Below are 12,786 nucleotides of genomic sequence, written 5' to 3' on the forward strand. Positions count from 1 at the left end.
TCGCTTCAGGATCCAGGACTATTGTGTGCTCCTTGTGTGCAGTATCGAGTGTTGCCTGGTGATGTAACCGGGCAATCCAAATACGGGGTATAAGACAATAACAATTGTCTTCTTTTCTTTACTTTTGACAACAGGGGCTTATGAGCTTCGCCTGGCAGGCTAACTTCCATACTGACCCCTGTTGAAGCCCTATTTGACATTCATGTTGGTATGTACTTTATACTGTTGTGTTTAAATTACTAGAACCTTGCTGAGGGAAGAAACTGACCATAGGTTTCTTGTATTCTAGAAATATCTTCAAGTACAACTTTTCTGATTGCCAGGCAAAGCCAACCAATTATTCCTTTCCAGGTATACAGCATTCACTTCACCCTAGGGTGGGGATACAGGTTACTACCAAGTGAATTGTATATAAGTCTGTGCTTGTCTCATGGTGCCTTGTTCTCGTTTCAGCTTCCCTTCCCCGCTGCTCCCTTCCTACCCTTCCTGATTATCCCTCGCTCGATCATTCCTGTGTGTCTGTTCACATTCAGACCCAGGGGCTGTCGAGAGGTGGACCCCATAGAGCATCGTGAGATCCTGAGGACCCTTGGACCTGACAGAATCAACGGCCCAAGAAATTTAGTCCTCCCGATTTCACAATACAATGTCCACTATGGATGATATTTTGGCAGCCCTGGCGCTGGTCCAAACAGAGTTGCAAGCATCTAGGACAGAGACTGCTGCATTGCAGGCTCAAGTGGATAGGTTGAGTCATAACCCTTTCAGTGCTGGTACTCAGCAGGCCTCTTCTGTCGTAGTGGAAGTTCCCGCCCCGATCCCCCTGGCCCCTCCAGAACGTTTCCATGGGGATAGCGGTAAAGTGCAGGTTTTTCTTACGCAAGTGTTATTGCATTTTTCCTGCAAGCCCAAGGTATTTAATACCAATCACGCCAGGGTAGCTTTTCTCATCTCGTACTTAGCGGGAGATGCTGCACAATGGGCAGTACCATTAGTGAAAAGAGATGATCCATTGTTAAGGGACTGGGAGGCTTTTCGGGCTGATTTTGAGAAGACTTTCAATCGCAGGTCAGCTACACTAACAGCAGACAGGGAGTTGCTAGGTCTGAAACAGGGTAATAGAGATTTGATAACCTACCTCAACGATTTTAGAAGGCTTATCGCAGAAACGGATTGGCCTGAAGAAAAAAGACATGCCATTTTCTATAACGGTCTTACAGAGGAAATGAAGGATGTACTTGCTCAGATTGATCCTCAGCCCAGTACCTGTGAAGACATGATCAGCCTAGTCTTGAGGCTAGATCATCGCCTGAGTGATCGTAAGGGTGACAACCGAAGAAAGGATCGGGTAACCCCAAGATTTGAGAATCCCAGAGGGCCAGAGGGGGCAAGCCAATCCAAACCTGAACCCATGGAAATAGGAGCCGTGAGGTCTCCGTTAACTACGGAAGAAAGGGAGTATAGACGAAAGAAAGGCTTGTGTCTATATTGTGGTCGGAAGGGACACTTCATTCGGGAATGCCCTAACAGGAACAAAACAAGAACAGAGTACAAGAAGGTGTCTGTGGTGGCAGCGGGACCAGAGTCGGGAAACGAGAAAGCTTGAAGGTGGAGGAAGGGAGTCCTTCAAGTACGTTCATCATCCCTTCATTGGACGGAGTTGAGAGACGAGACGGTCTACATTTTTTTGTGGATGTTAGGCTGGAAGTACAAAGGAAGACACTAACGATAAGAGCTATGTTGGATTCGGGAGCAACCGGGTGTTTTATGGATCATGCCAAGGCCATCGGGTTAGGACTAGCTCTAGTAGAAAAAGAGATTCCCGAAGCAGTGTATGCCGTGGATGGCAGAAAATTGGATTCAGGTCCTATCCGACTGCAAACCAGGGAGCTTGGTATGACAATGGTTGCTGAACATCAGGAAAGATTGTATTTTAATATCATTCATGCACCTCAGTACGGAATGATTCTGGGTCTTCCATGGTTGCGTAGACACAACCCCACCATAGATTGGGAAAATCAAACCTTACACTTCACGTCGGATTACTGTCAACAAAACTGTTACCCTGTGCAATCAGGACCTGCGTCTGGTTTAGCTAGTATACATCACATAGCTACCGCGGCTGAACAGGATGTAGAACTTCCATTTGAGTATCGAGAATTGGCGGAGGTATTCAGCGAAAGGAAGGCAGAAACATTACCACCACACCGGTCTTACGACTGCCAAATTGATCTGATTCCAGGGGCTAAGATCCCAGCGGGGCGAGTGTATGCACTTACTGAGCCAGAAACCATACATCTCCGTGAATACTTAGATAAGCTCTTGAAAATCGGCTTTATCAGAGAATCCAAATCCCCAGCGGCCTCCCCGTTGTTCTTCATCCCGAAAGCTAATGGAGAACTCCGCGCTTGTGCAGACTATAGGGCTCTAAACGCCATTACAGTCAAGAATAAATATCCCCTTCCCCTCATCAACGTGTTGTTGGAACAAGTTAAAGATGCAGTTGTTTTTACGAGACTGGATCTCAAGGGGGCGTATCACCTGGTTCGGATGCGTTCAGGCGATGAATGGAAGACGGCCATCAAGACCCGTTTTGGGCTTTACGAGTACTTGGTGATGCCCTTCGGGCTCTGTAATGCGCCAGCCGCCTTCCAGTTTTTCCTAGATGATGTACTCAAAAACTATCTAGATCGTTTCGTTGTTGTGTACATTGACGACATCCTGATCTATTCCAACAGCACAGAACAACATGTAGAACATGTGAAGACTGTATTGAGAACATTACTGGAACACCATCTCTACTGCAAACTCAGCAAGTGTGAGTTTAACTCCACATTGGTGGAGTTCCTAGGGGTGGTGCTCACACCTCATGGTCAGGAAATGTCTGAAAGAAAGATCCTAGCAGTAAAGAACTGGCCCATACCCAAGTCTGTAAGGGACATTCAATGTTTCATCGGGTTTGCGAACTTTTATCGTCGGTTCATTGAAAACTTCTCAGCAATGGCCTCCCCAATGACAAGGTTATTAAGGAAGAAGGTGCCCTTTGAATGGACGGATGATGCTCAGAAAGGTTTCGATGACCTAAAGAAGGCTTTTGTTTCTGCTCCTGTGCTGGTGCACGCTGATCCCAGTAGACCTTTTATCGTACAAGCGGATGCTTCTGACTCTGCGGTAGGAGCTGTATTGTCCCAACGTCATTCTGATACCGGCCAGTTACATCCTGTAGCTTACCTCTCTCGCACCCTGAATTCGGCGGAGCAGAATTACGTAATTGCTGAAAAAGAGTTGTTGGCAATAAGAACCGCTTTTCTGGAATGGAGACATCACTTAATGGGAGCAAGACATGTAGTAACTGTGTTTACCGACCATCGTAACCTGCAATACATGGCTGCTGCACGCCATTTAACACCTCGACAAATGCGTTGGATGATGCATTTTGCGGACTTCGACTTCATTGTCACATACTGACCAGGAAAGGATAACAGAAAGGCGGACGCATTATCAAGGCAATTCGCCAAGACGGAACAGATCGACGCAAGGGAGGAGTCCATAATCGACCCAAAGAAGGTGATCGGCGTCACCTGTACCCAGATGTTCCTCAGAAGTGTTATTAGAAACATCCAGAATGACGAATGGAAGAAATGGTTGGGTGAACACAACGAGTGGAAGATGGTTCAGGGTCTTCCGATGAGACAGAGACAGCTGTTGTTGCCCATTCAAGCCTTAAGAAAGCAAGTGTTTCAGTGGTGCCATAGTGCGCCGTGTGCGGGCCATAACGGAATCAGTAAGACTCTGGAACGAATACTAAGACAGTTCTGGTGGCCTAACATTAGGAAAGACGTGGCTGAGTGGTTGGCTGAGTGTCCTATATGTAGTCAAATGAAGGTACAACACTCTAGACAGGCAGGATTGCTACTGCCACTTCCCACTCCTGAGTTGCCTTGGGAAAACATTTCTATGGATTTTGTGGTGGGCATGCCGAAAGATCAGGGGTGCACTGCCATTTTGGTGGTGGTTGACTATTTAACCAAAATGGCTCATTTCATCGCCTGTAAACAGGTTCCTTCAGCTAGCGTGTTAGCCAGACTTATTCTCACCAACATAGTAAGGCTACATGGGTTACCCCGAGTGATAATCTCAGATAGAGGCAGCCAGTTCACCGCAAGGTTTTGGAAGACATGGTGCAAAGCCTTAGGAATAACATCTAGTACCTCTACGAGTTTCCATCCTCAGACCGATGGGCAAACTGAAAGGGTCAATCAAACACTGAAGCAGTACCTGAGATGCTATGTTGAGGTCACTAAGGAAGATTGGGTAGACAGATTATGGCTAGCTGAAATAGCCTATAACAGTGCAGTACATGGTTCCACCAAAACCGCTCCGTTTTTTAGCACCTATGGTTTCCATCCTAATTTCCTGCCTTTTCACCATCCTGCATCAGCCACCCCTGTCCCTGAAGTACATGAAAGACTACAAATCATTCGTAAGACATGGCAGCATGTCAAGAGTCAGTTACGGCAGACCAAGGCGAGGTACAAGGCCTATGAGGACAAGCACAGACAAGCAGGGCCAGTATACAAGGTGGGTGATTACGTCTGGTTGTCCACCAAAAACATACGCTTTAAGCGTTATAGTGTGTTCAATCCTAAATATATAGGCCCGTACAAGATTATCAAGCTAATCAATCCTGTGGTGGTTAAGCTGGCTCTGCCATCTTCCTTACGCATTCATCCTGCCTTTCACGTGTCTTTGGTGAAACCCACGCGAATGCACAGAAAACTGGTTCCTGCTGAGGTTGTCGCGGATAACGAAGAAGACTATGAGGTGAGAGGAATTGTGGACTCTAAGATATACCGCACTAGATTGTGGTATTTGGTGGCTTGGAAGGGTTATGGTAATGAAGAAAACTCCTGGGAACCTGCATCCAATGTCCATGCACCCAAGTTTGTGAGGATGTTCCATCAACGCTTCCCGACCAAACCCTGCCTCTGTCAGTGTTCTTCGGGAGAGGGATGTACTGTCAGATCTCACGGCGGGGTCTAGACGCGAACCCTGCCTTGAGGCGCAATACTGTACCTAAAAACTACATTTCCCATGTTTCCAGGGTCCGCGCGCGCGACGCCCGTGGTGATGACGTAACACGCGCAGAGAACATTACCGGCGAAGGAACAGAAGCGCCCGCCGTTGATTCTGGTTGTGTGCGGTAAGACTACGAGAGTTACCAGCGTATCCTTTTTGTGATTATCCTCTGAGCCGGCTGGTGAGTACTTTAGAAGCGTTCCGCTTCTGTCTGGGGGTGGCGTCGGTTGGCGCTTCCCATTCCTGTGGAGTCCTCGGCTGAGGCTCTTGTTTTCACTTTCGAGTGGGATGCCGTTGTACCTAGCGGCATCTTCAGTGTTTGCAGTTGTGAGGAATATTCGAGTGAGCCCTTTTATTCAGTGAACTGCCATCCTATGCTCTGGTGTTTACCTGGCTTCCTAACTCACATTGCGATTGTTCTTGTCACTCGTATCCACCTTGTCTACATCCTCTTCAAAGGGGAATATCGGAATTACCTGCATTGAGACTCTGTATTCCAAAAAGTGCCTATTTAACTTTGGGGAATACTCGCAAACTGAAGACGTGATTAGTCTTGCTTGGCTTCTGTGTATATCTCGCTTCAGGATCCAGGACTATTGTGTGCTCCTTGTGTGCAGTATCGAGTGTTGCCTGGTGATGTAACCGGGCAATCCAAATACGGGGTATAAGACAATAACAATTGTCTTCTTTTCTTTACTTTTGACAACAGGGGCTTATGAGCTTCGCCTGGCAGGCTAACTTCCATACTGACCCCTGTTGAAGCCCTATTTGACATTCATGTTGGTATGTACTTTATACTGTTGTGTTTAAATTACTAGAACCTTGCTGAGGGAAGAAACTGACCATAGGTTTCTTGTATTCTAGAAATATCTTCAAGTACAACTTTTCTGATTGCCAGGCAAAGCCAACCAATTATTCCTTTCCAGGTATACAGCATTCACTTCACCCTAGGGTGGGGATACAGGTTACTACCAAGTGAATTGTATATAAGTCTGTGCTTGTCTCATGGTGCCTTGTTCTCGTTTCAGCTTCCCTTCCCCGCTGCTCCCTTCCTACCCTTCCTGATTATCCCTCGCTCGATCATTCCTGTGTGTCTGTTCACATTCAGACCCAGGGGCTGTCGAGAGGTGGACCCCATAGAGCATCGTGAGATCCTGAGGACCCTTGGACCTGACAGAATCAACGGCCCAAGAAATTTAGTCCTCCCGATTTCACGATACAATGTCCACTATGGATGATATTTTGGCAGCCCTGGCGCTGGTCCAAACAGAGTTGCAAGCATCTAGGACAGAGACTGCTGCATTGCAGGCTCAAGTGGATAGGTTGAGTCGTAACCCTTTCAGTGCTGGTACTCAGCAGGCCTCTTCTGTCGTAGTGGAAGTTCCCGCCCCGATCCCCCTGGCCCCTCCAGAACGTTTCCATGGGGATAGCGGTAAAGTGCAGGTTTTTCTTACGCAAGTGTTATTGCATTTTTCCTGCAAGCCCAAGGTATTTAATACCAATCACGCCAGGGTAGCGTTTCTCATCTCGTACTTAGCGGGAGATGCTGCACAATGGGCAGTACCATTAGTGAAAAGAGATGATCCATTGTTAAGGGACTGGGAGGCTTTTCGGGCTGATTTTGAGAAGACTTTCAATCGCAGGTCAGCTACACTAACAGCAGACAGGGAGTTGCTAGGTCTGAAACAGGGTAATAGAGATTTGATAACCTACCTCAACGATTTTAGAAGGCTTATCGCAGAAACGGATTGGCCTGAAGAAAAAAGACATGCCATTTTCTATAACGGTCTTACAGAGGAAATGAAGGATGTACTTGCTCAGATTGATCCTCAGCCCAGTACCTGTGAAGACATGATCAGCCTAGTCTTGAGGCTAGAGCATCGTGAGATCCTGAGGACCCTTGGACCTGACATAGTAGCAAAAAGGCCACATATAGCAGGAGCACACTGTACACAAAGACAGAACAGGAAAAGAATAGCTAAAACCATCCCAATGATCATCAGAATCTTCCATCCCCAAGTGGATAACAATTCCCAAAACCATCCCATTAAAGACCAATCTCCTTCGTCCACATGTATAGACTCGGAGATCTTATGTAGCTTGGAAATGGCCTGGTACACTGTCGGAGCATTGTCTGGAATGAAAATACAGCAGCTCGATTGAATCATTTTACATACCCCTCCTCTATCTGCAAGTATAACGTCTAACGCAACTCGATTCTGCAACGTCATAAGACAATCCGATTGGAGCTCAGCAGTCAAATTACTAAGGGCACTGTCAGTCTCAACTATGGTGGACTCAACCACTCTCGTCAATTGCCATATGTTCCTACTGTTGACCATAGGTCCCCAAAACGGCAGGAAACCCTTCAGAAAATCTCCCAATACTTGCCCTGCAGTATCTTCTTTACTGAAGACACCTCTAGTTCTATGGTAATCTGCTGCTGCAGTATACGTAGGGGGCAACAGAAATGAAACATAACATGTTCCCGAAATATGAGGGGGCAACCATGTGTATGCTCTATCGTAGCAAACAAAATATGTACCCTTAGTAAGCATGAGCCAATTTTGCGGATCTCGCGTTCGCGAATTTTGTGGATTTGCGGATTTGCAATCCGCAAAATCCGCGAATTCCCGCGAATTTGCGGATTTTTTTTTTTTTTGTGTTCGCCCGTGTTTCTGCCAGTTCGCGAGGGTTTTTACAATTTCGCAATTTGCGAACTTACCTGTCGGGTCGCAAGTTTTGCGAACTTGTTGTTTCTACGTGTCCAGCCTGTTTGGGACACTCTTCTTCATCACTGCCACTCTCTGTCACCACTGCCACTCTCTGACTACTCTTGCCACCCTCTGGCCCACCCATGCCACCCTCTGTTTCATCACCACACCCTCTGGTTGTCCAGTGTACATTATTTTCGGCAAAGCAAAGCACACCTTCCCTGCCTCAAGTGACCTGAATTAATTTGGGGCTGATTAATGTGTCACAGAATATTTTTTTAGCTGGCACCTGCTTCCTTAGTGCGCCCTGATTAGTGATCTTTTGCACTTGCTAAGTGCTTTCATTGTTGCAAAATTAGTTACAACACCTGCCCTGCCCCAACTGACAATAATGAATTAGGGGCTGATTAATGGATTTTAACTTCCAGCCTGGCTCCTGCTTGTCTCCCTTAGCTGTAATTCAGGACCTTTGTGGCATATGTGTAACTATTCTGAGGTTCAGAGCAGGGTCACATAATAGTTTCAACTGGCAACTGAACTCTGGAGGGGCCCCTCAGGAAGCACTACAGGAAATGGCTACTAATGATGTGCCTGAACTTTTGAACCTGGTAAGTAGTTACTTTCAGTTTTGCTAAGATCGTATTTCTGCAATTTTGCACTTATTCGCGGGGTGCGAACTCACGCGAACAGTGCGAGCAGTGCGAGCAAAATCCGCTGCTCGCGGATTTGCGGATTTTGCGGGAAATTCGCAAATCTCGCGGATTGCGGATTTCCCGAAAATCCGCAAAATCCGCGAGCGGAACGGATTTTCCGCCCATGCCTAACCCTTAGCTGCTAAAAACGATGGGGAAGTCTGGGACGCAAAAACGTACGTCTCAGTGCAAAAACTCTTCCCTAACTGAGCTCTCGGATTCTTGCTATTACCTTGCAGACAAAAATGACCACGATGGGGTACGATCCAAATCGGAGATCTTTTCCCTCGCTGGTTTTCACCCAGACTAATACCATATCCAGTCACGTTCCATCCAATATATGCTAGTGTCTCATCTTTCAGAATAGTCTCATAGGAATTAATTCCTCTAATCATATCTACTATTACCTTCACTAGAGCACTATTCCTCGGATTATCTTTCACAGAACTCAGGGGGTAAACTTCACGGGCATAAATCGTTCTATACGCCCACGCAGAACCATTATAACTGAATGGCAGGACCAGATAAGGAATACCTTTATCAGTAGTATGAGGCATAAGCCCACACACCCAACAATTAGTGGTGTTCACTACTAACTGATGCTGATGCAGAAGTTGAACAAAAGAGTTATTAGCAAATTCCAATCTTCTAATGGATTCATGTTCAGGCAAAGGATGAAAAGAATGCAAAGAAATAGTAGGAAAAGACATAGGTTGTGTGGTGGGTGTGAACATCACTTGAAAAGAGAAAATGACATATCCCACCAAAAACATCGTCATGCTAAGTAGCATTAAAAGACACGTTATCAGAAAGCATTTGCTACTCATTAGTTGACATAGTCTCGTCTTAAAGTTCATTTCTTCAACAGCTCTCTCAATCTGAAAAAACTCCATCCTCTAACCGTGCTGTTGGCGGCAGTTGGTTCTCTTCTGCTCAGGTGTACCTCTGAATGTCCCAGGGAACGCCCTAGAGCAAACCAGAACTGTCGACCTTGTGTCTACCAGCTGTACACTCTAAGTCTTTATACCGCGACCCTACAGCTGAACCCGGATGGCGGTTCGAAAAACAAAAATAGATCAAAACAGTTTCTCGGATGAGAGAGCGTAGTTTCACAAATAGAAAGAAATCATTTTATTTGTCCATCGACTTTCGGTCGTAAATTATAACGGCCTTTACCAGGCAAAGTCTGATCACGAAACAACAACTCAGGCTCAGTAGTGTTCAATCGGACAGATGGAGGCACAGCTTCTTGCAAAATGTCGTCGTTCTCACGTTCAGAACTTGTCCCAATCAAACGTGCATCGCTGAACGAAATGAACTTCGGCACAGTCTCAGTCTCTGAATCACCAACACCCTCCTGGACCCACTGGTCGTACGGCAGAGGCAACAAAACCCTCTTACAATGTACGCTGTGGATCCAGTTCTTTTTGCCGTGAACTCTCACTGTGGTACGCGTCGCCAACAGGACCTGAAAGGGTCCAGTCCAGCGGGGCTGATCGTTCTTTGTCTGCTGAAAATTCTGCACTAGAATCCACAAGCCAGGATCAAAGGCGTGTCCTGGATCTTCAGATGCTTGTGGCAATGTATCGTGAACCTGTTGGTGTAAGACACGCAATTTAGCCGTCAAATCATACAAATAATCAATCAGCATAGGATGTTCAATCTCGCTAAACTTTGTCGGCCTCGGCACTCCCCATATGTTTGCCGGGTGACCAAAAACAATCTCGTAAGGACTAAGTCCCACTCGAGAATGTACTGTACTTCTGGTTGACAAAAGTGCCAACAGCAAAGCATCAGGCCATTGGAGACCAGAGCTTGCCTGAATCTTACTTAGTTTCAGCTTTAAGGTGCAATTGTAGCATTCGACTAAACCAGCTGATTGGGGTGATTTGCTGCGTGGAATTCCTGCCTGATGCCTAAACCTTCACATACTCTCTTCATGACTTGACCCACAAATTCACTTCCATTATCACTCCAAACCATCCTTGGCAAACCGAATCTGGGGAAAAATTCCTTTGAGTAGGGCTTTAGCTGTGGATAAGGCAGTATTATCTTTCAAGGTGTATGCTTCTACCCATCTTGAAAAGGCACAAACAACCACAAGGACGTATTTCAGGTTATTATTACATCTCTCCATATGGATAAAATCCAATTGCAACACCTCAAACGGATACATCTGAGGCGCAAAGTGACCAGCTGGAGTTGGAGTTCCCTTGCCAGGATTATACATCAGACAAACCATGCAATTTTTAACCAGATTCTCCGCACACTTAGGAATTCCAGCATTCTGCCATACTGGAGCCAACAACTTACAAGTCCCTTCGGCACTAATGTGAGCCATTCCATGCACCATTGTAACCACTGCAAGCACATACGCATCAGGTAACAACCATTGCTGATGTTCTGACAACTCAATCCAACAACCAGTCGAATCCAAGTTTCCCGTACTCTCTCTCCACACATTCAATTCTTTCTCCGTAGCTTCAGCCTGAATTAACTTCACACTTTCTATCGTATCCTCACACATTCCTCTATCCGGAACCCATCTTGCTGGACCCGCAACATACATTCGACTCATCACATCTTTCGCCGTTTCTTTCGCAACTTCCTCCGCAAATGCATTACCACGACCAACGTCATCGGTAACCTTCTTATGTGCACTGCATTTCACGATCGCAACTTGCATTGGTAACGTAAGTGACTCAAGAAGTTCATTCCCCAACTGACCATGCTGAATCTTCGTACCATGAGACGTGAGAAACCCACGTTCCTTCCACAAGCGACCAAAACTATGGGCCACACCAAACGCATACTGGCTATCGGTATACACAGTCACTCTCTTTCCTTTCGACAACACACACGCTCTTGTCAGTGCAATCAACTCTGCTGCTTGAGCTGAATTTTGTGGGATACGTGCAGCTTCAACAATCGTATGCAAAGTCGTAACCGCATATGCTGCAGTCGTATCACCATTCGGAAGCTTGAAACATGAACCATCTACCAATAAGGTACCATCAGAATTCGCAAGAGGAGTATCTTTCAGATCGATTCTACCTCTGTCCTAAGAAAGCAATCACGCTGTTCCTGAACATCCATCTCTACAGAAATCGGCAACAACGTAGCTGGATTCAACGTGTTGGATCGCTTTATATGCACATGACTCGCCAAAAGTGTCAACTCGTAACCTGACAATTGAGCACTAGTCAAGTGCTGTGTTTTAGTCCTATTTAACAAAGTATCCACTGCATGTGGAACCATCACAATCAACATGTTATCCATCACCAAACCAGCAGACTGTCGAATAGAAACAGCTGCTGCCGCTGTAGCTCTCAAACAACTCGGCAACGCTCTAGCTACCGGATCCAAAGTCGACGAGAAATACGCACATGGACGTTGTTTATCGCCGAACTGCTGTGTCAGGACTGACAATGCACATCCCTCTCTCTCGTGAACATAGAGTGTAAAAGGCTTACTGTAGTCAGGAGTACCCAACACAGAAGCCGAACACAACGCATCACGCAATTCAGAAAAACTCTTCTGGCATTCGTCAGTGCAAGGAAGAGGAATAGGAGTATCCTTAACAGTAAGTGCTAACAAAGGTTTCGCAAGAAGCGAAAAATTTGGAATCCATTGCCTACAGTATGAAGTAATACCCAAGAAAGCATGCACTTCTCTCTGTGTAGTTGGCACATTAATTTTCGCAATCGCTTGAATTCGTTCTGGGGTCAACCTTCTTCCCTCCTTCGATAAGAGATGACCTAAGTAGGTCACTTCTTGTCGACAATACTGTAACTTCGAAAGTGACACTTTATGATGAAGATCAGACAAATGTTGCAACAAAGAAATAGCAGCTTCTTTACAGATCTCCTCATTATCAGCAGCAACTAACAAATCGTCGACATACTGAATAAGAGCAGCACCATCAGGTAGAACAATCGTATCAAGCTGTGTTTTCAAAGCCTGACTATAGATGGATGGACTTTCACAATAGCCTTGAGGAGCGCGCTTTAACCGGAAACTTCGGCCTCCTAAAGAGAAGCCAAAAATATCTCTACTCTCCTCTGCAATCGGGATGCTGAAGAAAGCATTCTTCAGATCAATCCCCGAAAACCAGGTAGCAGAAGCAGGAATCATAGTCAGCAAAGCTGTAATATCCGGAACAACAGGAAATTGCGGTACAACAATCTTGTTCACTTCGCGAAGATCGATCACAAACCTATACACAGGCGGTTGAGAAGAATCAGTACGTTTCAGAACAGGCAAAACCGGACTATTGCACACATTGCCTCTCGTTTCTTCGA

This window comes from Lissotriton vulgaris, chromosome 7 (assembly GCF_964263255.1).
Source record: "Lissotriton vulgaris chromosome 7, aLisVul1.2, whole genome shotgun sequence".
NCBI classification, from domain to species: domain Eukaryota; kingdom Metazoa; phylum Chordata; class Amphibia; order Caudata; family Salamandridae; genus Lissotriton; species Lissotriton vulgaris.